This window comes from Schistocerca piceifrons, chromosome 2 (assembly GCF_021461385.2).
Source record: "Schistocerca piceifrons isolate TAMUIC-IGC-003096 chromosome 2, iqSchPice1.1, whole genome shotgun sequence".
NCBI lineage: Eukaryota > Metazoa > Arthropoda > Insecta > Orthoptera > Acrididae > Schistocerca > Schistocerca piceifrons.
The window spans coordinates 201,837,859-201,861,042 of NC_060139.1; positions in this window are offsets into that span (position 1 = coordinate 201,837,859).

Here is a 23,184-nt window from a genome sequence, read left to right on the forward strand (position 1 = left end):
TTCAGATGCTTGTTGTCTAAATTTTCTCAATAGTGTTCCTCAAAAAGAACTTAACCTTCCCTCCCGGCCTTCGCATTTGAGTTTCCGAAGCATCTCCATAACAGTTACGTGTTGTTCGAACCTACCGGTAACAAATCTAGCAGCTCGCCTCTGAATTTCTTCGATGTCTTCCTTCGGTCCGACCTGGTACGTATGCCAAACACTCTAGAAGTACTCGAGAACAGGTCGCACCAGCGTTCTATGTGCGATCTCCTTTACAGATGAACCACACTTTCCTAAAATCCTCCTAATAAACCGAACTCGACCATTCTCCTTCCCTATCACAGTTCTCACATGGTCGTTCCACCTCACATCGCTCTGCAACGTTACGCCCAGCTATTTAAATGTCTGGACTAAGGAATACTGTATCCGAACATTACGGGTTTGACATTTAGCTGACTCATGCCACTTCTTCGTGTGATTATTTGGGAGCTAATGTGCGGATCAACTGCAACAGCAGCAAGAAAATTAATTTGCGCCTCCTCTGCCGTCACTTGTTTCCTTCTGTTATGTTGTCTAGCTTTAACGCTACCACTTTCAAGTAACTGGTTGTAGAGACTGATAAATAATTGCCGAGATAGTTGGTATATACTGGGACATATTGTCGTACATACCACACAAGAACGAACTGCAACCTTCCTACACTCTCCATATACCATGAGCATGTCACCTTTTTCTGCACTGGTAAATCCTCGTCCTCTCGCGACCTCCTGCTTGGACAGTCGCAAAAAAATGGTTCAAATGGCTCTGAGCACTATGGGACTCAACTGCTGTGGCCATAAGTCCCCTGGAGCTTAGAACTACGTAAACCTAACTAACCTAAGGACATCACACACGTCCATGCCCGAGGCAGGATTCGAACCTGCGACCATAGCGGTCGTGCGGTTCCAGACTGTAGCGCCTTTAACCGCTCGGCCACTCCGGCCGGCGGACAGTCCCACACAAACTGACTACCACTGCACTCAGGGAACATACGAGCACACTGTAGAAAACTTAACACTATCTTATCTAGCAACTACGCAGGTTGAATGACGCAAACAAGCTTCGGTGTGCAAACGTTTGAAAATACGATACCTCGTAAACGACTCGTACTAGATTCCTGCAACAAATACCACTGACATTCTAATTCACCTTAAATTTAGCTTTTCAGTTCAATTAAAAAAAAAATATGTGTTTGAACCAAAATACACTTTCTAAGTATTACTACAAGATGTTTATTGGCTAACAATACGATCCCCTGGCTACCAATCCATTCTGCGAAAACCGCACATCGATAGCACTTTAGCACGTATCCATATTTGCGGTGCAATTCTTAGGTGATTCGCCCTATGTACATGGTTCTTACCGCCACAGAGATTGTTCCCGGAGATTACGTTATATGTGAACCGAGTCAGGCTGAAGTACGTCCAGTGGCTTAGGAGGAGATATGGAAAACGCACACACGTATGTGTAAACCTGAGGGCAGAAATGCCAAATTGGAAAAAAAACTAATTTTATAACAATATTACCTGCTACACGTGTGAAACGATATATTTGGATGTCCTCCTCCTAATAAGGTAGTCATAGAGTCAAAACGCTGACATGCAGTTACGCATATTAGGCTTGGACGAATTAGCCATACGAACATCACTCTCTGCGAATAAGTGTTGTCCTGTCAACAAACGTTAGCAACGGTAGAGTGTATTTCTAGAGTGGAAACCAAAAGCGAGCGCCTGAATCGTCTGATGCCGACTGAGTGAGTAAATATGCATAGAATGGTACTAGAAAACTTATGAAATTTTAAGGTTTTGTCGAAGGTAACATGTTTATACAAACTTAATTTTGAAATGTGAAAAATAGAATCAGAGAAGAAGAGAGTTTTTAGTCAACAAAAAAATGTAACTCATATCAATCCAATACCTGTGAGCAATAAATTATGAGTATTAGGTCTCTATTAGAGGGAAATGCGAAAGGGACGTACCATGGTACGTGACGCAGTTTTTAAATCTCTGGCCTCGCATTCGGTAGGATAAGGCTTCAGATGCCATATGGCTGTTAAGATTCATCTTTTATGCCGTTTATGTATATGAGTTCAGGCAATTTTCAGAACAATGCCATCTTAATTATATAATCTGAGTTCGAACTACCCGACCAAGGACTTCATCCTTGACGGGATATTAAGCCATAATCTGATTTCTTCTTTGCTATGCGAGTAGCACGTGGCAGTAGCCACGTTAGTCTTGTTGACATGAATAATAATTGTGTTCAAACATTGTAAACTGTTCAACTAAGCTTCTGTAGTTTTGAGCATAATATGGTCAGTTTTTAGCAAATTGTCAAGAAAATGGCTATTCCCAGACTGCAGACGTGGCGCTGTAAAACAGCTGGTTAGAACACTTCGACAGCATAGTGATGGACTGTACACAGACAAATACAATGATTAGAACACATAATCAAAAACAGTGAACTTTGAAAATTAGCGCTGTTAAGTGTTACGTGCAGTACAGCAGAGATCGGTAGCCGACGTATCTTTAACGATAATGAAAGGCTATTTTGCGACTTCTTCCCAAAGATCAGTCAGAAATAACAAGAGTAACGATAATGTAAAAACATAAATGCTAAATGTGATAAAACATTGACAGTGAAAAACTCATGACGTGTGGGAAATAAAACATAATACATAAGAGCATATGCTCTAATTGCAACATAACTGCAATGCATTAACTTATTTGTAAGACTGGTGTAGCACAAGGAATGGCGGTGCTTCATTCGAGAGCAACAAATGTGTTATTCCGTTAATAATAAGCGTTATACAAAACGAATTTTATACGAGAACTATTACTGTATCGAGAATTTCAATCATATTACATTTTACCTCTCTCATCATCTAACATCATCTGCTGTGATGTAAAGAACCTGTTCTTTCCCAGAAGAAATGTGCAATAGTTTTCAGTCAGCACCTGATGAGTCTGTAGACTGCAAAATGCTTTTAACACAATAAATAAGAACTCCTTTGAAAACAAAATTGAAAGAAACTGTATTTCCTGAACACTACTAAACGATTATTTGGTTCCAGAATGGATTTTTCCTTAGTTCCACACACAACTGTTTACAGAAACTTATGGTGAATCATAAAAATATTTCAACTGGTGATTGTTATTTAAGAAAGGCGTATTTCGTGAATGAATGTGTAAAAGTAATTCTTAACAAAGCAATCTTCATACAAAGAAGACCGTAATGTACATTATAATTTTAATAAATTAAATGTGAAACTCATCTAAATTGTAATTATTTCCTCCCTTCCTGTCACTTGTTTCTGTAATGAGCATTAGGTGTGGCGTATCTCAGTCAATTCGAAACTATCCCCTGCACTAGAAGTACACTACACATGCAATTAACAGCACATGTAATTAACAGTTCTATTCCAAATATTGGCAGTACCATGTAAGATTTTCTTATACGACCTTCTAATTTCATTCAGATAAGATTGGGAAGTTCATCTAGCTGACTACAACATTTTAAGAATCCTTTCTTAATATTTTTCGGAACGTCGAAATGTTCTACGTGGACTGTTACTGAAATTATTTATTTTGCGATCGTTAGTAGAAAGTCTAGTAATACTTACCTACTTCAAGAGATCTGGTGTTCACTAATGTACACACAGTGATAAAAAGTGTGCAATATTTACATGCATTCGACAGGAATATTTTATGAAATGCTTCGTCCAATTTTCGTACATGACAACACGTAAATTTGTTTATTCTTTGGTGTGTGACGTAAAGCGTGTGAATATGGGTAGCGTATAAATATGGTTGGTCACAAGGCCAGTGGCCCCTCAACAAAAAAGAATATGCATTAACACAAATCATAGTGGGTTATCACTTGATGAGGGTACACAAGCAGAGTTTGCGATTGTCAAATAAGTAAATTCAGTAAAAGTGCAAGCAGAAGAAATTGCTTTTTTTTCTGAAGTACTCTATGACCATGGGCAAACGAAAATAGAAAATAATTTTCAGTGTAGTTCCTTCATTGTTCAAGCATTTGGCTCTTTTCTGTCAATGATAATTATGAAATCTTAATTACAAATTCTGGCAACCAGCAAATTATCGTCCGCTGTAAATGTGCACAGTTTACCAGTGAAATGATGTAGCATAGTGGCTGCTTGTACCATGTGATCAACTCTATCCTACACAGTTTTGACTCTGTTATCAAAGTTATTAATTTCTGTAATAATATACATACTTTTGAATAGTTTAACAGATGTTAAAATATATTACGTTGAGTCTTGTAATATTCATAATATCGTAAGTCTATACTTGTTTGAGGAAAGTATAGTATGTTCATTTCTTTGTCTTATACACATTCAAATTATGTTAACTTGATGTGGTTCTTTATTTCTTTGGTAAATATGATTTTAAACGTTAACAAAAGTTGTCGATACATCAATGTCCGGGCCACACTTTGCAAGATAATTATAATTGCTTGGACGAGAAAGGGCTTACAATGTGAACAATGCCATGAGCAATCCTCGTCTGTATACAACCAATTTCAAAGAAAATACAGGAATTACGCTAAAAAAACTGTAGCGATGGTTCATTAGAAGTTGGTTCCTTTGCTCCTGTATTTTCAAAATATCTAAGTACGAGAAAGCCAAACACATAGAATGCCATTATAAGCTCAAATAGTACTAAGAGAGCCTCATATAAACGTCTCATATGCATGCCGGGAAACTTTGCTTATTAACACACCTACCAAACATTCTTGTTTTATGATATTTCTACATCCTTGAGGATCTGTTCACAATAGATCTCTGGAATAAAAGGTAGGTCCTATATCTATTCTAATCTAAATAGCGTCTGATGCGACTGTGCTGTATCAACATGTGCGTAATCATATAATCAGACAACATTGCTGATTATTTAGCGAATTAGACGCTCGTTGTATACTCCCCTTTTTAGGAACCCCTAAGTGTTTATTACACTCTTCGTCCCTATCGATTCTGGAAGTAATAGAAGAACTGCTAATACAGTTGAGGTACTTGGAACAGGCCTACATGGTTGGTAAGTGCGTTAAACATCCGTCCTCGGGTACGAAACCCTTTTCCCAAAGAAACTAAATCTCATCATAAGGAGGGCCACCAAAGTTACTCTTCAGACATAATTACTATATTACTAAACAGCTAAAACCGCACTACAAAAGTTGCAAGTTGTCTAACTAACGGCTTCCAAGGGCAAAATTTGATTTAATTATTGACTGAAACTAAAAATTTAAAATTCTGTCATAATCTACTCATTAAGAGGTATGATTACAAGTTAAATGTTTAAAACAATAAGAAAACTATTGTAGTTAGAAACTGTGTATGTATATTGAGGTAGCATAACTCATGACGGTCAAGTTACCCAGACAATATTCACCCAGTATTTGAGAATTAATGCGCTTAGTGACACCCAGCAAACTTTACACATAATCTCAAACAATTTCGAAACTTTTTTCTCGCTGAAACGTCTCACAAAATAACGAAAGGAAAAAGGTTTATAGTTTACTACATTTTCTGTGTTCATCTGTAAAACTGCAGCATGAAACATTACATTATATTTACTCGTATTGCTTCTGAACTACTAACTTTATGCGCAACACGTTTCGCAGACAATAACCACAATATCGCTAAATGTACCTACAAAAGTGTATTATTTCACAGTGCATATTTCAGGAGATATGAAGTCATAAACATTGAGACGCGTGAGAAACTTAAAATGGAGCACAAATTACCGAGACTATAATCACCCAGAGTTTGATAATGAGAGCACTTAGCGATTTCAAACGAACTTTAATCATAGTTTTAAACCTTTTCTAAAATGTTGGCATTGACTACTTGATTACTTTATGGGTGAGCAATCGCAAAAAAAAAAAATAAAAACAACACAGAGTTTTCGTCTTCAACCATACAGCTTATACATGTCTAACATCAAATATTTAACGTATTAACTCGTTTGTAAAGTAATTAGACGTTTAAAGATGTCTTTCGAAGATATTCGTGGCACATTAGTTGAATAACTTGGGGTAAGTAAAGGCTGTTTTAACATGGATGTGTGAGCATCATACCGTTGATCAGTTAGTGCTATTGAACGACGCGATATAAAGGTGCGTGACCTTTAATCGTACGCTGAAACGTTCAGTTACGGAAATACCAGAAGTTCCGGAAATAACTCATCAGCTGTGTCTCTTTCGAGCTATTACGATTTCGTCGGCGCATCTGTCTCCTTTTCACAAAGACAGACGGCAGCTCATAACGAGAAATAGCCTGCTTATTGATGTGCAGACAGGATGTGTAGCGTCCATTAGCAAGGCTTAAACGCAAGGTTCGACGCCTTCGTCTAAACATTTATCAGTTCCAATTTCTTGAATATGAACAAATGCTGTCTGGGAAAAAGGTACTTTCTGCAAAATTGTGGAGCGTGCGAAAGGTGAGTTGCAAGTGCCTTTCGTTGCATATTAGTAATTTCTTGATACAGTATTTCATCGCTGTGCCTACACCCTGCACATGGTGCACTTCGAAACGAAATGTGCACTGTGCACTGTGCACTTGTGTGATCGTTAGTCTCGAACAAGAGTGCGACACAGTTTGCGTCAGAACTTACCGTTAGACCGTTGGGTGAGTGACTGATATAAACTGTGTCGTACTCTGGTTTGAGATTAGCGTCCTCACAGTTATAATGACGTTATTTTACTTGTTCTTTCTGTTAAACGACGCGATCATGGCTTCCAATATGACATTCTACGCTGCTACCGCTCTAAAATTGGGCATTTCTGACACTCGAAACTTCCAGTGGGACTGCAACACCTCGACTGGCATGGTATACTGCTGAAGCGGAAATCAACCTTATGTTTGGCCCTTGTCGTTCACATTATGATAATACTAACAGAAAAGTCATACTTTATAAACATATTGTGGTTATCTACAATGAATTACTATCTCGAAAAAAGCAACGTGAAAATTCTCGTAACTTGGTAAGATGTCGAAATGGTCCAAAGAATGGTAGCTCACTAAATGTTCAGATATGAAAATCTGTTATTGCAGTTGTTCAAAAATAACAAAACGAAGTTGTCTATGAGTGCAATATAAATGAGTTACTTCTGGAGTCAATTCGTACAAATACCACGGTGTAACAATGAAATGGAATGATCACATAGAGACAGTCGTTCGTGAAGCAGGTGGCAAACATCGATTGATGCGTAGGTAACTGGGGAAATGAGGTCAAACTACAAAAGAGATTGCTTACAAAAATCTCACGCGATCCTTCCAAGAATATTTCTCAATGTGTCGGATCCATAGTAAGAAAGATTAGCAGGGGATATTGAATGCACACAGTGAAGGACAACACGAATCGTCACAGCTATCTTGACCCAAGGGAGAATGAAGAAAAATCTGAAAGGATAGGCGGCATCTATCACCCGAAAGCCTAATTACAGATCTTTAAGAAACGTGGAATGTACTGCAAACCTACTAGGCACCGTCCCCGTAGTGAACATGAAGATCAGATTTAACTAACTACAACGTGCGTCCGGTCATTCTTCCCGCACTCTGGATGTGAATCGAACAGGAAGAAACCCTAATATGTGATAGACTGATTTTCGTATGCCCGTCATAGTGGTCTGAATAGAATGTATGTACACGAAAATGGTATCTCAGTGTTAACAAGCAAGGAAAAAATTTGAATCTGACAATGCTGTTCTAAATTTGGAGGTTCCAAGGGCTATATTTTATGGCTCAAATGGCTCTGAGCGCTATGGGACTTAACATCTGTGGTCATCAGTCCCCTAGAACTTAGAACTAATTAAACCTAACTAACCTAAGGACATCACACACATCCATGCCCGAGGCAGGATTCGAACCTGCGACCGTAGCAGTCGCGCGGCTCCGAACTGAGCGCCTAGAACCGCGAGACCACCGCGGCCGGTTATATTTTATGTCCATAGCTTTTGCTGACATATAATAATGATCAAAGATGACAGAGCATTCAAAAAATTTTCTGTGTGCAGATAGCACAAGCAACATTTTGAAAGATGTAGCATGTAACTTACATGATTTTGTAGATATGGTAGTGTTTAATATTTAATTGTGTCTTTCGGAGAGCAGATCACTGTTTAATTTCAACAAGGAAAACAACATACAGTTTATAACACAGCACTCTTGCTAAAGTGAAATTTTAGTATCACAGTGTGGTAAATAATCTATTAAATAACCTTTTGAAATTCTTTGGACTGAGATAAATTGATAGGTCTCGAAAGTGTCATATACTGGAGGGTGTGGCAAAACTGCTTACTGCTAAATTCTCTTGGCCCTCCCACTAAAACAAGAAAGTTATCGCATCGTATTATGGGACGATTATCAGCATGCACAAATATTATTCTTAGTCCACAGAAGAACAGCCAGAATGAACTGAGGCGCCATTTCATGACTTCGTTCACGTTTTTCTTCGTTTTGGAATTCTGGCTCTGCCACGCAACACCTCTTAGGCTTCATACAACAGCCGAGGCGGAAACTTGTAAGATAATAAATATACACGTGTGGTATCCCACATGAAGGTAAATATTTATATTTAGTACTGTGAACTCTTCCAGGAGGAATTGCAGCATTCACTGACAATACTAGACAGAAAAACGATTCAGACATACATAACACCACGTTACGAATTGTACAGAAATGTGTGCTTATTGTATTGTTGAACTGCAATCCTCATCATGTCAAACATAAGATGAAGGGATGCATCGTGGCACTCTTTTATAGTTCTATGCAGGATGCTTTGCAGTAGTTTGATGTAGGGGAGACCTGCGGATTACCTACATAGCAGGCAACACCAGCATCATCGTTTTGTCAGTTGAGTAGCGCTGTAGTCGGTGGGAGATAGTACTGCAGCATAGCGGACAATGCCAGAAGTACACTGCAGAGACGACGTGTTCTTGTGAATAATAAATAGTCTTATTGTGGAGCAAAAAATTATTTTTTATTAATTTTTGATATTATTTTCAGTTCATACTTACGTGGAAGTAAGCGTTCCAATATTTTTTTAACTGTAGTAGCTATAATGTAGGTAAATATTATGTTTCCTAGTGCGTCTTTTAGCTTGAGTTTCATAACTTTTCGAGGATTAGCAAGGCAATAAGTGTCTGGCCTGATGCATATTGTTGAAGTGGAGTACTATCGAGAGGCTAAAAGGGGGAAATGTCGACAAGGTGTCGATATTCCCCAGTGCTCTAAACTTTAGAAGTAAAATTTGTTTACACTTAAGTAAATTATTATATCTAATTTCAGATGGTGAGGACAAGAAAAAAAAAATTGAGAAAGGGTTAAACAGACCGAAGAAACCCTAAAAAAAGGCGTTACATTTAATAATGCCAAGAAGATGACTGAACAGTGTATCGAAAGAGTTGAACATGCCGAGAATTACACTTTAGGATCGACTAAAATAAAATTCAGACGTGATACCTTCAGTGAAGAGATGATCTGATTTTATTCTGGAACTAGTCAACTATGTGACTACGTTGGCATAATTATTCTATGGCATTTGCCTAGTTGAGTTTCAGCAAATTGGTATGACCTTGCGAGATAAGTAGGCGTGAAGCTGAATTTCAATAAAATTACCAACATACCTGGAAAAGACGGGGCTTCTGGTTTTAACAAGCGAATCCTAAAATAAGTTTAAGAAAGCAATCCGCAGCTTATACCACCTAAGTATTGGGTTTTAATAACGCTAAAGTTGATTTATTTCTTTTCCAAATTTGATACCATTTTCGAAAAACCATGTTGTGTATATATTTTAATGTGTGCTAAGATAGTAAAATGTGTTACCTTCCTAGAACAAGAATTTTTCCCCGTCTGTATTTCACACTGTTGGTATTACTCCAAGTGAGTCTGTGACACAGCTACTTGGGATAATGTTGACACGTTTCAGACTTAAGAAAATGTTTATATAGCTCTGTAGGTTTTCAAGATTTTTCGATTTTTGTGCAACAGCTTTGCGTCTAACATTACTGGATCACATAGGGTACCATGAATTTTTCCATAGATATGACAGATTCGAAAGCAAACGGAAAAAAGTCTCTTAATGTATCGGTATTTCCCTGATATCGTTTATTCAGGTCCGTCCTGCCCACAGAGAAAGTTTGAAAGAACCACAGCACTGTGGTAATACAAGAGCAATATAGTCATTAGGCTCTCAATTAAGGGCTGGAATAAATGAGCTGTGTTAAGTTTTAGATTTTAAATTCTGTATTAGGACAAAAAGAACGTGTAATGTATAGTCACGTGTATACACCGTGTAACGTCTCCCTCCCACCTTGCCCCCTCACTAATCGGTTACTATGGAAATTTGATCGTGTTTCGCGTTAGCCCAACAGAAATAATAAAATTTTGAATAAGACTTCCGTTTCAGAAGAAATCTGAAATTGGTTAGGGGGAAGATGTATAAAATAAGCTATTCCGAAAAATAAATTATTCATCTCCGAATACTCTACTGCTATTGTACTTAATGTTATCGTAGTTGATAATTAGTGCAATCGGTCACGTAAAGTAGTAAAAGAAAAAGGGGTACCACAAGAATCGACTAGGCCACAACAACTCAAGTGAAGTTGTTACTGTTCGATAAATTATTAGCGAAATGAACAGTAGTTGTCTGACATTGAAATAAATGCATGGCAGTATAAAAAAAAGAATATTGCAATAAGTAACTTTAAATAATGTAATGGAGTTAAATAAAATAATTTGGAACGTGCTTTGAAATGCACGAGACTGAATTTAGTGGAACTGAAACTCACTACTGTTACGACAAAATTTACGTAAACTCACGCTACTGATTGTTCGATACTAGCAGTTTTTTTTCTTTGAGAAAACAAAAGTTAATCAAAGTTTAATAAAGCATTTTGTAATATCATTTTTATAAGGTTAATTTGACTGGGTACTAATCATGTATTTGATTAAGCGAAGTGCAAGACATTACTGACAATGACCTTTGAACCAAACTGTTACACTCATGGACGATGATATTTACAAATTTAATGTAAATTGCTATTTAAATATATTTGCCAGCAATTTACGCTTGCTTTTATTCTCAAAGCTCTGATTTCTAGAAGACAAACACTTCACTATGTGATGCGTTTGTAATCGTAGCATTTAATTTACACTCCTGGAAATGGAAAAAAGAACACATTGACACCGGTGTGTCAGACCCACCATACTTGCTCCGGACACTGCGAGAGGGCTGTACAAGCAATGATCACGCGCACGGCACAGCGGACACACCAGGAACCGCGGTGTTGGCCGTCGAATGGCGCTAGCTGCGCAGCATTTGTGCACCGCCGCCGTCAGTGTCAGCCAGTTTGCCTTGACATACGGAGCTCCATCGCAGTCTTTAACACTGGTAGCATGCCGCGACAGCGTGGACGTGAACCGTATGTGCAGTTGACGGACTTTGAGCGAGGGCGTATAGTGGGCATGCGGGAGGCCGGGTGGACGTACCGTCGAATTGCTCAACACGTGGGGCGTGAGGTCTCCACAGTACATCGATGTTGTCGCCAGTGGTCGGCGGAAGGTGCACGTGCCCGTCGACCTGGGACCGGACCGCAGCGACGCACGGATGCTCGCCAAGACCGTAGGATCCTACGCAGTGCCGTAGGGGACCGCACCGCCACTTCCCAGCAAATTAGGGACACTGTTGCTCCTGGGGTATCGGCGAGGACCATTCGCAACCGTCTCCATGAAGCTGGGCTACGGTCCCGCACACCGTTAGGCCGTCTTCCGTTCACGCCCCAACATCGTGCAGCCCGCCTCCAGTGGTGTCGCGACAGACGTGAATGGAGGGACGAATGGAGACGTGTCGTCTTCAGCGATGAGAGTCGCTTCTGCCTTGGTGCCAATGATGGTCGTATGCGTGTTTGGCGCCGTGCAGGTGAGCGCCACAATCAGGACTGCATACGACCGAGGCACACAGGGCCAACACCCGGCATCATGGTGTGGGGAGCGATCTCCTACACTGGCCGTACACCACTGGTGATCGTCGAGGGGACACTGAATAGTGCACGGTACATCCAAACCGTCATCGAACCCATCGTTCTACCATTCCTAGACCGGCAAGGGAACTTGCTGTTCCAACAGGACAATGCACGTCCGCATGTATCCCGTGCCACCCAACGTGCTCTAGAAGGTGTAAGTCAACTACCCTGGCCAGCAAGATCTCCGGATCTGTCCCCCATTGAGCATGTTTGGGACTGGATGAAGCGTCGTCTCACGCGGTCTGCACGTCCAGCACGAACGCTGGTCCAACTGAGGCGCCAGGTGGAAATGGCATGGCAAGCCGTTCCACAGGACTACATCCAGCATCTCTACGATCGTCTCCATGGGAGAATAGCAGCCTGCATTGCTGCGAAAGGTGGATATACACTGTACTAGTGCCGACATTGTGCATGCTCTGTTGCCTGTGTCCATGTGCCTGTGGTTCTGTCACTGTCATCATGTGATGTATCTGACCCCAGGAATGTGTCAATAAAGTTTCCCCTTCCTGGGACAATGAATTCACGGTGTTCTTATTTCAATTTCCAAGAGTGTATTTTTAAATATCAATGTAACTGGCAAGCTTTTAATTCACTTATTCAGTTCTTTTCTTGCACATATGACATTTCAATGAGGACACACAGGAAAGGTTTGGACTCTGTCTAGGTTACCATAATTTGGGTTACAGAATATAATAGGAAAACGTTATTGTCTCACTTATTACTTGAAAAATGATCAAAATCAAGCCACAGTAATGCCTCGCAGTTTCTACACAACGTGAATGATTTTACACCATCGTTCAGTTTTTTGCAGTCGTCGTGCTGCTGTAGTCGGAGTGAGCGACAACGCTCCAACAACTCCAACTTTTGCGAGCGCTCTTGCATTAACCACAGCAATAGGTATCGACTTGATCTGCACACACTTGCCATGGAACAATGCCTCCCATATATATGTATATTAAGCAGCTTCACATAACAACGGCCACGCAGGGCACGCAACCGCTGCCATCACTCCGCTTCCCGTGAAACTCTCCTACCTCTCTCGATCTCTGACGTCACGGCCCACTGACCAGGGACTATGCTCTCTACCTAGCTGTTATTCTTATATCATTGGCAGTTACCAAGTATCACTACACTGTTTGACATCAATAATTCTACATTGGGTAACATAACATTTCACGTATTTACAATACAAATAAATAGAAACTTGTTACAGCTTTACATACTATCGGTTACGCGGTTCATAAAATTGGCGAATAAATTAGGATGCACACTAGCCTTGGTCTGGGGGTACCCTCTTTGACTGGTGATCAGAACACGTGGGTAGCGGGTTCTATCCTCGCTACTGCTTAAATGTTACATAAAAATATCAGTAATGTCAGTCGATGGTAAAGGGCTATCCCTGATCTGCCAATGGCCTTGTCAGAGACGGTGGTGATCGGACACAGATTGAGGGCAACCTCTTGCCCTTGGGGTGGGAAGCTGCCCCTAAAAGGGGCATTCAGCCAGAGTATACCTTCAACGATAATGAAGGTGGACGGTTTTATTTATTTTAACATCCATACAAAAGGCGCACATAAATTTCTGAGAACACATAAGAAAACTTAACTGTCATCTATTTTTCCATGATGAACGAACTGTGTCATCAACGATGGCATTTTCTCCACAAATCTTCTCAAAAACGAAATAATGTCCTTTTTCTAAGTTATTGAGCCAGTGCTCACTTTCGGTGAATTATGCAATGTCCAGAGTAACAGTGAATGACATAGATTTCTCCTAAGCACATAACCTGAGACAAGCATGATTTGTCCTCCACACTAACAAATTTCAGTTACCATTCTTCAAGAGGCGGGACCTAACCTCCTGCTAATGATATGTTTCCGGCAATCTTATTTATCTCCTTCAAGATTACTGAGTGCACGGTTGAAGGAATCCCAAAACGATTCATAAAATATCATTTCTTTCACCCCACATTTCACAACTTCAAAAATATGATTTTTTCTGCGAAAGTCGAAGACTTGTACATCCTTGAAGTCATTTATAAAATTGAGTTAGGTATTATGATGACTTAAGTATTACTGCGAAGACGAAAGAGTGACACGTACAGCTGAATAGTTGGCGAAGCAGTTCGAATTAGGGAGTGTTACGTAGTAGATAGCTGCCAGATTCGAAACATAGTTTTTTCGGAGCGTTTTGTCGTGACAGTGGCTTCAGTTTATCGAGTGTACCAAAACACACAGGATTTCATCTATTCATTGGGATTCCTCAAGTGAGTTGACAGAAAGTTCAGTTCACTGAGAATTTCCATTCATCGACGTCCCTGTTAGCTGAAGTCGTCTGTAATTCCTTCTTCGCGAGGTCAGCTGTGTTTGACTGAAGAGGCAATGCCATAAATACAAGAAGAAAAGGAAGAAGAAGGTGCTGATGGTGGTGATGACGGCGACGATCAGCTGCTGGTAGTTATGATGCTGTGAAAAACAACTTGAAACTTATAAACGTGCCGTACAACATTTCTGTGTGCTACTTGACTTGGGAATGTGAATGGATGTTGATCAGTTACTATTAAAAATTATTTTTTTAAAACAATGGCGTTCTGATGGAAATCAATTTTCATCCATATGTCGTCTTCCTCTTCTCCGCGTTGCCTCATCTGTTCGAAATATGCTAAATGATGCCCGTACAGCTCTCTTGCTGATGTTAGATGGAAGACTTGGAGTGTAGCATATGAAAGAAACGTAGAAGCGATGCTGTTAATGAACTTCGATGTTGCGTTTAACGATTGCTTGGACTCTGCATCTTCATTACGCGTCTCACTATCCTGTTGTTCATACCTTTCCTTTTCCATTCTTTTTGTTTTTCGGAGTCCAATAAGAAGCTCGACATTCGGTTGTGAAATTGTCGAGATAGATGCTGCCCCTTGCTGGAACAACTTTTTGCCTGTCCCTCCATCAGTCGGGTTTTACAGCGTAAGAAAAAAGAACCTTAGTGAGCACGAGTCGGGACAAATGTTCAGCCAACGTGACTACTAGCTGCGTTAACTTCCAGCCTGTCGTAAAATGCCACGTAAATGATTTCTTTTAGAAACAATAGGGGTCCACGTATACTCGTTTTAGTGCTTGCACTAAATTTTACGACTGGCGTTACAGAGAGGATGTGACGGAGAGAAATGATACTCGCGATGTGCAGCCTCCGTAACTTCATTCTGCTCGAATATCGGTGACTACTGCTGTGCCGGTGAATTTAGCTTGGTCCATAACTGCCTTCAGAAGACTGTGCGAGAAGTGAGCTGTAGAAAATAAAACACAGACACTCTCGCGTCTTCCACAACGAAAATTTGTACCACCTTCGCGTATTTGTTAAACGCAATGTTCATCGTCATCGTCATCTTTATTTTCTTTTTGGTTGTTCCATTCGCTGCTCAAATAAAAGACGCCAGCAATTGTAGCATTGTATATGTTGACATTGTGACAACTGCTGCGGGCGATCTGAGTCGTTATTCTTAAAAACTTCGCTAACAACGCTTGTAAATCTTTTTATTGGTAACTCGTTTCGAATGGTCTGTGCCGTCAAGTTCCGATTGTGATGAAAGCACCGATCTGTTGAAACTGGTAATCAATGAAAACATTTACAAGCGATCTTGGGGAACGTGGTTTATTAAAAGAATAATACGGTTGTAGCATCGCCACCACCCCCTCCTTTAGCCATAAAACACGGATAGTTTCAATACCTAATGGTCAGTTGACATTCGGTCAACATAGCACAGTTTTATAATTCTTCTTGAAAATGGCATTAATATAAAACCCGTGGAATCAAATAAAATAATTTTTAGCAGCTGGGGCGGTTATTCGTCAATCCAGTACACTGTTGCGGAGCGGCAACGCAATCCAAACTTGAAGAAACCAAAACAGGTTTTCGTAAAACCTTCGTAGAAGGACCAGCGACAGCTGGTGATCCTTCGTCATGAAGAGGACGATGTCTTTGTTGGTAACATCAGTGATGTAGAAATAGAATACCATACTGCTAAGCCACGACAATGACGCGCATTTTCCTGAAATACACAAACAAATGATTACAGTTTCGGAAAAACTGAATGATTTATTCAAGACTAAGAGCTTCACGAACTTACATCCGAACGTTATGCAAGTAGTCATTCGGCTTGTCATTGATTGATGGAGTTGTTCAATGTCATCCTGAGGGATACCATGTCAAATTCGATAGTTCGTCGGGGCTTAATTCGAAGTGGGCATCACTCAAGGAAATTCTACTCCAATAAATGTGATACCAGGACGAAGACGCCCCGGTAGACGCCCACCGTGACGCCCGACACACTTGATTAATGGTCTGCGATGTCATTTCTTTTTATAGCAGGATCCCATTGGTTGTCATCGGCGGCACCCTTACAGCACAGCCGTACGTCGATGATATTCTACGCACCGTTTTTGTTACGTGTCGTGATATGCCATTCCGGGCTTACATCTCAGCAAGACAGTGCCCGCCCGCACACGACGAGTCTTTCTGCTGCTTCTCTTCGTGTTGGCCAAACTCTACTTTCGCCTGCAAAGTCGCCGGATCTCTCCCCAACTGATAACGTTTGGGACACTGTGGGCTAGGTACTCCAACCATCTCGTGATTTTGACGATCTTATGCGCCAGTTTGACAGAATTTGCCACGATATCCTTTAGGAAGACACTCAACAATTCTGCCAATCAGTGCAAATGCGTTACTGACTTCGTCACTTTGTGAAGTTGTTTCTCTTGAACAAATCATCTAATTTTTCTGAAATACCGGGTGATCAAAAAGTCAGTATAAATTTGAAAACTTAATAAACCACGGAATAATGTAGATAGAGAGGTAAAAATTGACACACATGTTTGGAATGACATGGGGTTCTATTAGAACAAAAAAAAAAAAAACGAAGTTCACAAAATGTCCTACAGATGGCACTTGAGAGCAAAACGTAACTGCTACCGTGACGGGTGAGAGGTACGCCGATATGTTACAGAATCACATCATCCCCAGCCTGGCTGATAAACACCTGCTGGTACTTACGATGTTTATGCAGGCTAGCGCTCCACCCCATATTGCTAGACGCTTGAAAGATCTCTTGCGCGCGTCGTTTGGTGATGATCGTGTGCTCAGCCGCCACTTTCGTCATGCTTGGCCTCCCAGGTCCCCAGACCTCAGTCCGTGCGATTATTGACTTTGGGGTTACCTGAAGTCGCAAGTGTATCGTGATCGACCGACGTCTCTAGGGATGCTGAAAGACAACATCCGACGCCAATGTCTCACCATAACTCCGGACATGCTTTACAGTGTGTTCACAACATTATTCCTCTACTACAGCTATTGTTGAGGAATGATGGCGGACATATTGAGCATTTCCTGTAAAGAACATCATCTTTGCTTTGTATTACTTTGTTATGCTAATTGTTGCTATTCTGACCAGATGAAGCGGCATCTGTCGGACATTTTTTGAATTTTTGTATTTTTTTTTTTGTTCTAATAAAACCCCATGTCATTCCAAGCATGTGTGTCAATTTGTACCTCTCTGTCTACATTATTCCGTGATTTATTCAGTTTTCAAATTTATACTGACTTTTTGATCACCCGTTATAATGCCTTCGTTGTTCGTCGTGGTTTTTTTTATGTTTTAGAGGGAATTTATTTGTAATACTTGCACATATAAGACTTTCATCCACGTATTGTCTTCCTCGTCTCATTACGACTCGGAAATATCTTCTTCGTGTCTGAGACAAAAAGACGTCCTTACTTAAGACCATCACATCAACAGATGTCTTTAGGAGCGTCAGAAGACTAGGACAGTCAACGCCACAAACGCGCAAACAGACAAGAAGTCAACTAGAGAAAATGTTCCAAACTGCAAAAGTCACACTGTTAAAGACCGTGCATGACGGCAAAGTTATTTGATGATGAAGGTAAATTTAAGGTGGTAAATTTAATAGAAAGGAAAATCTGTAGACCACATAAATCAACGAGTGTCCAATGTAATTCTATAGAATGTTTACCTTTGAAGCTATAGGATAATTTTACATTCACTGACATTCTAAACTAAATTTCTACGACATTGGTAGTCATATCGGAATGAAAACTCTACCGTGAGAATGCACTGAAACAAAATGTGATCTAAAATCGTTTACTTTAAATGGCATTACTTTGAGTCCCCATTATTAATGTAGGTACCCAACTCTACAAGTCCTGTGTACATACTTACCTTGTAATCTTTTGTTGTCCAGAGTTGCAGTCCCCAGCTTAGTATGTATGCTTGAAGTGATTTTTAACTCAATAATTGGCAAATAACAGCGTCCAATAATATCGGATAACTACTGGTCCGTACGTAAACAACATGAAATCGATACATCGAAACATCTTGATGGTTCAATGAATCAGTGTTGTCACCCTCAACATACGCAAATAAAATGCAGCGCTATCTTCATATGCAGATCTATCAAAAAATTACTAATGTATTAATGTCGATTTTTTAATCGTAAGGGCAGCCAAATGTAAAAGTGACAGATGGAAATGGAATAGGTAAGGTGTTTATTATTTCAAAAGTAATCACAATTACTTTTAATACATTTAAAACACTGCGAGACAAGGCGGTCATGGAGAAATGTTCGCGGTTGCCTACCGAATCATACTTGATCTCAGGCGTACACCTATTCCTCCAAAGCAAATCGACAGTAACGAATGTCTATCTTCAGGTTTTAAAAATATGGGAATCGGAAGGGACGATATGGAGGATGTGTAACGGCTTGGCTACAAACTTCTGCAGCGTAGCTGAGACAAGCTTGGCAATATGTGAACCCTCCAACATGTTGCCAATTTTGACACTGCAACTGTTAGGTCGCTGGTGTTTGCAGAAATGAAAAAACATGGAAGTCGACATGAAGTGCTCCAGACAAATCCGTTGTGCGACAAAACTGAACGATGGACCCATGGGACACCTTTTACTGTGCCACATACGTGTATTTACCATTGTTAGTAATGTGGTTATAGCCAAGCATGAACGTGCATAGTTTTCCTTTTAATTTTTGCTATAAGGAGGATAATCATGCTGTTAGGTTACTGATGTACAGAATACCTAATAATAAATCCTTAACAATGCAGCAGTATATTTACAATGTGCAACCGATATTTTTATGGGCAGAGAGATGCCAGAGTTTTGAGAGGTTACTACAAGCGGACGATCTGGACGTGTGTCCGCCGGAAAAAGAAAATTTGTAAAGATGAATTTCATGAATTGATTGATATATGTATCATGACTTTTGAACATTATTAAGGTAAATACATTGTCTGTTCTCTATCAAAATCTTTCGTTTGCTAACTATGACTATCAGTAGTTAGTGGCTTCAGTAGTTAGAATCTTTTATTTAGCTGGCAGTATTGGCGCTCGCTGTATTGCAGTAGTTCGAGTAACGAAGATCTTTGTGAGGTAAGTGATTCATGAAAGGGCTAGGTTATTGTTAGTCAGGGCCATTCTTTTGAAGGGATTTTTGAAAGTCAGATTGCGTTGCGCTAAAAATATTGTGTGCCAGTTTAGTGCTGATCAGAATAAGTAAAGAGAGAACTGTCTGAATACATTCAGTTTTACTCAGCTGTCTTTAAGTCAAATAACGTAGTAGATTACTAGCACAGTCATTCATAATTTTTCTAAAGAGACGTTACAAGGTTGTGATAAATAATCCCTTATATTTTGAAGATATGCAGGATTTAAATTCCTGGTGCCGAAACGAACACACATAGTAACGCGATCTGATCGAAAATTAATGGAATCATACGTTCATAGCCTCAGTGGAACGAAACGACCGGCAAGTAGCACATAAGCGTACAGGTTTGTGAAGAACAGAGATTGCTTTGAACCTGACATTTTACTGTACGCTGCATACCTTGGCTGCTCGTCATACTTCCGCCAGGCGGTCGGCAAAATGTTTTTGATCTTTGGTTCTGGATTCATGGTTATGTGACATACGACAGCCAGCACAATTCGGGGCATCGAGATGTTCTAAGAACGAAATCAGTCGCAACACAATAAATGTGTAGTATTACAGCTGAGGTAACTTTCATTAATCATTAAAATTATCGCCAGCTGTGGTGCTCAACATTATTAAAAGAATTTGTAGAATGATATCCATTATTATTTCCAGAGTGAAATGCGTCCTACAGCGGCTACGAGAAACAACGACAGCAGGGAACTGAATGTTACAGTCTGCGAATGTTTTATTTAGTCTAAATTTCACGTTATTGTAAATACGTTAGAGGGTTTCATTTGTTACGACCATCTCCTGACGCGGCAGCATTACTCTGACAGACACAATGTGGTCCGTCGGAAAGCAGCAAAAATGGATATTTGGATTTTTTCTGTTCGACGATTCACATTGTGAGCGTTAGTGTAACAGTGCCACATCGTACGATGGCCCTAACAGGTCAACGCCGGTCGCTGATAACCTTGGCGTTGAGCGCTCGTAAGCTCCTTCCTCTTCAACGTCGGTAATGTGTCTATGTTGTTGTGCGTTCACGTGGGGAAAAGAATTGGAATAAAAGATGTGAAAGGCACCACGAGCTAGTTTTTACTTAATGTACGTTCGAAAATGGAATAACTGGTTCTCTGTCTTACTTGAAAGATTAATGTTTAACGTCCCATCGACAAGGAGGTCATTAGATGGTTCAAATGGCTCTACGCACTATGGGATTTAGCATCTGAAATCATCACTCCCCTAGACATAGAACTACTTGTGCCTAACTAACCTAAGGACATCACACACATCCATGCCCGAGGCAGGATTCGAACATGCGACCGTAGCAGCAGCGCGGTTCCGGACTGAAGCTCCTAGAACCGCTCGGTCACAGCGGCCGGCGAGGTCATTAGAGACGGATCATTTGCCCAGAATGATGAGTGATGAAGGAAGGGAATCGGCCTTGCTCTTTGAAAGGAATCATCCACGCATGTACCTGGGGCGTTTCAGGAAATCAGGTAGAACTTAAATGTGGATGGCTGAGCAGAGATTTGATTCGTCGTTCTTCCGAATGCGAGTCCAGTCTTCTGATCACTGTGCCACTTTACTCGGTAGGCGTACACAATACGGTTCATAGCATTACATAAGTAGGATCGATAACGCAGAATAACTCAGCACAAATTGGTTGTCCTTCGTTAGATACAAGTGCGAGACGCTCATTGCGTTTAAATAAATTAACGCCACCAGGGCAGAAGCACGGAATGGCCATTCGCAACGACTCTCTCTCTCCATCCCACTCTCCTGCTCCCTCCCACAGCCGCTTGCCTTCGGCGGGCCGTTAGCTGTCGCAACGAAACATCCGTGACAGGTGCGGGCAGTTTCCGGATTTCTGGCGTCGCTCGTTGTCAACACCGATGGCTGCCGGCGATTTCGCCAGCGCCTCACAACCAGACGACAACAGGTAGGGCGACTCTAAATCTGAGCATTCAGTCCTGGTACAACTTCACTGTTTCACGGTTGTGTAACCAAGCTAATCCGAAAACAATTCTGTACTCCACAAATCTCCTTTCGGTCTGTGGCGGAGGGCATCTCCGGTAACGTATTACCACGACGGTGCGCCATCTGTCCCGTTCCAATCGAATGTTGCCCAGCGTCCATGTGAGCTCGAATATTCCTAAATTCACTCATAACCGTTTTTTGATACGCACGTTGAGAGAAACCATACCATGCCGATTTCTTGGAACGTACTCGTTCGGAATTATAACAGTAACAGTCGCGACTACTGTTTTGACACTTTCGAGTTTACTCAACTAATTCAGAAATTAATGCCTTTTCTATTTTGGATCTTCTCTGTCTCCTCCATCTGTCTTACCTAGTATGGAACCTAGATTCGGAACAAGTATCACTAGGGGCATATTTTTGTAAGGTACCAATTTCGTGAGTGAACTATATACTTTCAGGCACTAAAATTTATTTCCTTCGGACTCTGTCAATCAGTCTGCTTTTCCTACAACTTCTTTTTTATGGTCGTTCCATTCTGAGTTACTCTGAAGATGTTTTACGCTTGTCTGTTACAGTGATCGATCGTCATTAGTACATTTCAACGGTGTAGGGTCTCTCCGACTCCTTATCCGCTATATGTTACATTTACCTGATTCGAGTGCTTACTTTTGGATTCTTTGTAGGACTTGGAGCTCTTTATAAGGGAAAAACGTATTATCTCAACATCTCGCGGAGCTGTTTAATCTCTGCCCAGTTTAAAACAGGTTTCATTACAAACATATTTAAAAGGGGAAGCAACGATGACAGCGCAAATTATCGAGGCATTTCAGTTCTGTTTCGAGAAGGTATGGGAATATCCTTAAAACTAGAACTGGGAGAGAGATTTTGGAAGTAGAAGACGGGGTGGCTTCTGGCCAGCAGGTTTTGTACGGGTTGAAACTGCAGCATTAGGCAGGTTACCGATAAGAGAATGACAAAGACTTGGAGACAAACATCTTTCAAACAGGCTTGCATAAGGCCCTTATATGTACAAGTAGTTAAAAAAGTGTATTCAGGTAGAACTTGTTGTGTTAAAGTGCGGAAGTCACTATCACATAAATTTAAGGTTGGAAAAGGACTGAGACAAGCATGCTGTTTAGCGCGTATCCTCTTTAAAGCCTTCTTGAAGGAAGCACTGAAAAACCGAAAAATGAAGTACAGAAATATGGAGATTAGAACGGGCGATGACACCCTGTTCTCCCTAAATTTCGCAGGCGATCAGGTAGTTTCCGCCGAGTAAGAGGAGGATGTATATGTTAATAAAGCTTAAAGAAGAATATGAGCAGTAGAGTACGAAAAGATATTTCACAAAGACTGAATACTTGGTTGTCAGAAACATAGAAATGGATTTTGTTACGTGTCATGGATGTGTAGTAAGGTATAGTTGACCATATAAACATTTCTGGACAAGCACTTCGGACAAGGGTGGATGCAACGAGGAAATAAAGCACAGAATAGCAAAGATTAAGTTGGCAGTTGTACAGGTATACTACTCTATTTGTAATAAAAATACGCCAAAAAACTTGAAAAGGAGACTCCACAGATCTATACTTGAGAGCGTTCTACATCTAAATCAACAAATATACCCCGCAAGCCACCCTACGGT